Raw genomic sequence first — 4807 nt, 5'->3', positions numbered from 1 at the left:
TGGCTGTTTGTGGCTCCACCTCTTTCTGAATTTGAACCCTAGTCACCCAGTGACCAACTGTACCAGGTTTGAGGGATCTGCTATTAACAGTATAAGAATGGTAGCAGCTTACAAATTCCCTTTGAAAATCAAAATGTGAATTTTTATTGGCTGTTGTAGGCTCCACCCACCTTCCAAAATCTTAATCTCATCCACCCAATGACCAACTGGGCAAAGTTTGAGCTCCCTGCCATTAACGGTGTAAGAATGGCTGCAGTTTATATTTGACCAGTAAAATTTGGTTTTGGCTCCGCCTACTGTTTGTAAACTGAACACACAGTCACTCAATGGCCAAAGGTGTGAGCTTTAGGGTCCTGGCATCAAAAATGTGTGAATGGAAGCAGTTTATCCACCAAGGAAATCTGATTGGCTGTTTGTGGCTCCGCCCCTTTAGTGAATTTTGGACCCCAGTCACCCAATGACTGACTGTAGCAAGTTTGAAGCCTCTGCCATTAACAGTGTAAGAATAGCAGCAGTTTAAATATTCCCCTTGAAAATCAATAGGTGAATTTTGATTGGCTATTGTAGGCTCCACCCACTTTCTTGAATCTTAATCCCATTAACCCAGTGACCAAGTGTGGCAAGTTTGAAAACCCTGCGATTAACAGTGTAAGAATGGCTGCAGTTTACATTTTACCATTTAAAATGAATGGCTGAAATTTGATTGGCTGTTTTATGCTCCGCCCACTTTTCCTGGATTTGTAACCTCAGTCACCAAGTGACCAACTGTGCCAAGTGTGGGGACTCTGGCTTGATTACTGTCAGAATGGCAGCCTTTTACATTTTTTCCATTGACATGAATGGGTGAAATCTGATTTGCTGCTTGTAGCTCCGCCCAGGTGGGCAGGGGGGCCCCACGAGACCCCCAGAACCTATCATCTAGGGATCTGTATACCAAGTTTCGTTCAAATCGGTCAAGCAGTTTTCGAGTGATCGCGACACACGCACGCACGCACACACACACTTTTATATATGTAGATGATAAACAATTTTTTTTTTTTTTTTTTTACAGAATTTGCGTTGATGCAATTTTATGTATTTTTACATGTTTTTGCAGTATATTGAATTTTTATGATGTTATTATTTTATTATTTTATTAATGGTGTTATTAGATGTAGATAACACTGTATATTGTTATTGGTTAGAGTAACCAGGATGTACAAACTGGACATATTGCTTGCAATAATTATGCTCTGTGAGTACTATTTGGTCTCCTTCCGCTTCCCGTACTGTCAGCTGTTGATTGGGGTAAGGAGTGAATGATTATGTATCTTATATAAGGACTTTATATTTTACATGCAAACATCCCCTGAGGAAGGCTGCTGGCTGAAATCCGGATCGGGATTTTAATCGTTGATATGTTAATAAACAAGCATTTGTCAGTAAGTACAATCGTTGTGGAGTCTGTCCAACACTAGGCGCAGTCTGCACTATGGTGTGTCCCCTCTGTGCTTCCATATACAGGAATTGAGCCGACAGCATCCTGCATATCCTTTGGAGCGCAGAGAGCAGAGTGTGCAACATCACTGCTGGTGGAGAGACTCGGCGTCCTCAGTCAGATCCAGTACATACGCGTGAGTGGTGTTTGTGCACATAGCACGGAACTTGTGCCCACAGAGGACTTCATGTAACAGCAGGAGGTATTTCCCTTATACCTATGCTGTTTCCAGGTACTGTTTCCGCATATTTAATACAGCGGCTGGTTTTCAGGGACATTGCATCCTCCAGCCATCGAGCGCCAGGTCCTCCTAGTGTTTACAATGACTCTGAACTGTTGAAGTTTGAGGACTGACCCTGAGATTTCTGACCTAGGCTGCTTTTTCTCACCAGTGTGCCCACTGCTCTCTTTTATATTTGTAAACCAGTATATAGCCCATATTTGTCTGTTCTCCTCATACCCTGAGGACACCCAAAGGCCCGAAACCTGGTAGGGAAAGGACAAGGGGTATTCCTTAAAGGACCAAGGATGTTGTGGTGCACTGGATACCGCAAATCTGTGTTTATACCTGATAGGCTCTGTGATGCAACTAGGAACCAGTTTGCATGGACCCTCAATGTGAATTATATGTTTTCAAACTGTTTTATTCTGGAACATAATAAAGTGTGATATTTTGGTGTGCATAGACTAAAAGCCCTTGGTTCATACCCTGGTGGTGGCCATGTCACTTTGATGTTGAGCACTGGTGGCTGCAGGCTGTACTAAGCACCCGAAGGTTTTAAAGTGATAAGCACCGAGCATTGCAAAGTTACACCCTAAAGGTGCCCATTAAAGAGACACTGAAGCGAAAAAAATGATGAACTGGTTGTGTAGTGCAGATAATTACTAGAACATCAGTAGCAAAGGAAATCTTCTCATATTTTTATTTTCAATGATATAGTGTTTTTTATAACATTGCAACATTCTCTAATATTTGCAGTTTACACACTACTCAGCATTCTAAATGCTTTTACAGAGTAAGCAAATTAACTATTGGCCTGTCCTCTGCAGAGAAAAATAATATACATTAACTGACATAGTTGAGATAACAAGCTTCAGAAGACAGAACTCTCTGCAACTTTGAAAGACGTGGAGCTCAATGACTCTTTTGTATAGATAACAACTGGAGTTTCTTAACTCTTCCTGTACTGGAAACAATATTAGACTTATGTCTCTGCTCCTAATGTTTTATTTGTTAGCTGCACTACACATACAAATCATTATATCATATGTTTTTTCCCACTTCAGTGTTTCTTTAACAATACCATAATTTCCTCAGATGCGATCATTTTATCACATTTTAAGGATTTTAAGTAATCAGAATGTAATTATAAGTTATTCTCATTCCAGGAAACCTTCAATTTATTATTTTTTTTTAAAGGCTCATACAATGGATCCCACATATGTCTACAAATGCAAATTTAGAAATGTACTTACCTTTTAGGAGCACCATTAGGTTCTAATATAGAGAAAGAGTTGGTGACCGCCGCCAGCTAATAGCAGACAGTTTTAAGGAATCTCATTCAGGTTTGCTGGATTATTATTATTTATTATTATTTAGTATTTATATAGCGCTGACATCTTCCGCAGCGCTGTACAGAGTATATAGTCTTGTCACTTAACTGTTCCTCAGAGGGGCTCACAATCTAATCCCTACCATGTAGGTATTTTGTAGTGTATGCATCGTAGTCTAGGGCCAATTTAATAATAATAATCTGAACATTTGTATATCGCTTTTCTCCTGGTGGACTCAAAGTGCTCAAGAGCTGCAGCCACTGGGACAGGCTTAAGAGGCCACTCTGCAGTGTTAGGGAGTCTTGCCTTGAACAAATTTAGGGGGAAGCCAATTAACTTATCTGTATGTTTTTTTGGATGTCGGTGGAAACGTGAGTGCCCAGAGCAAACCCATGTAGACACACGGGGTGAACATACAAACTCCACGCAGATAGTGCCCTGGCTGGGACTTGAATTGGGGACCCAGCGCTGCAAGGCGAGAGTGCTAAGCACTATGCCACCATGCTGCCCCATATATACTGTATATCGATTTGTTTTCACACTCAACCCCAAATTGGAAAAATTATGTCCTTTGATGTCTATAGAATATGTTTAATGGATAGGAAGACCATTATGCTGCCGAGGGGGAAAAATACCTATCTTCTTCATGGCTCCCTGGACATCTTTATTTCTCAAGCTGTAGATCACAGGGTTGAGCATAGGAGTTACCACTGAGTAAAATACTGCCACCATTTTGTCTGTGTCCTCTTTAACTGAGTTCTCTGGCCTGACATACATATAAATGCCCGCCCCATAGAAAATGATTACTACTATCAAGTGTGAGACGCATGTGGAAAAGGCATTATACTTTCCCATGTGCAGTTTCACGATACAAGCTATGATCCTTAAGTACGAGATGATGATCATTAACAACGGGATGAAAAGAAAGAAGGTGGTTCCTGCCAGTTTTAACATGTTGGTTGCCGAACTGTCACTGCAACTGAGCTGCAGTAGTAAAGGAACCTCACAAAAAAGTGGTTGATTATGTTGGGACCGCAATATGTTAAGCGGAATACAGAGTAAATATCAATAGATGTTACGACACAACCAGTCAACCACGACATACCAATCATCCAGAAACATACTGATGTATTCATAATCATGTTATAACGTAGAGGGTGGCAGATAGCAACATAACGATCGTAGGCCATCAAAGCCAGAAGGATGCACTCAGTTTCTGCGACTAAAAGATAACAATAAACTTGAATGGCACAGCCAATGAATGAAATGCTCTTCTTCCATGAAAGAAAGTTCACCAGCATCCCGGGTACAACGGCTGACGTGTAGCAGATGTCCAAGAAAGACAGATTGGCCAGGAAGAAGTACATGGAGGTGTGCAAACGTTTGTCAGCCCCCACAGCTACTATGAGGAGAAGATTCCCGGCTAGAGTGGTCAGGTAGACTACCAAAAATAGATAGAACAACACGATTTCTACCAGGGGATCTTCGGAGAGTCCAAGAAGAATGAATTCTTCTACAACACTTTGGTTTCCACTATTCATTTTAGATGTCTAAAAATATGATTTAGCATTATTTTGTTTCATATACAATGTTCAAATGTGTATCAATTTTCTGTCCCAAATATTTAACCCTTAGACTGCCAGATATCTTTTTTTAAAGGCTATATGCCAGTGCCAGCTATGTTTGTGTTGTGTTTATACTGTGTCTTGCCCAAATCTACTTGTGCCAAATTCCATAATAGTCAGTAGGGATGTCATTGAGGTGCGAATACATTTT

General features: G+C 40.7%; 1 pseudogene; it reads right to left on the bottom strand.

Annotated features, from left to right (window-relative positions):
* Positions 1 to 3622: 3622 nt before the first annotated feature.
* On the bottom strand, positions 3623 to 4572 carry LOC137504614 (olfactory receptor 2D3-like; annotated as a pseudogene).
* Positions 4573 to 4807: the final 235 nt, after the last annotated feature.

The sequence above is a fragment of the Hyperolius riggenbachi genome, chromosome 4, assembly GCF_040937935.1.
Source record: "Hyperolius riggenbachi isolate aHypRig1 chromosome 4, aHypRig1.pri, whole genome shotgun sequence".
NCBI classification, from domain to species: domain Eukaryota; kingdom Metazoa; phylum Chordata; class Amphibia; order Anura; family Hyperoliidae; genus Hyperolius; species Hyperolius riggenbachi.
This window is presented reverse-complemented; position numbering and strand designations above follow the sequence as displayed.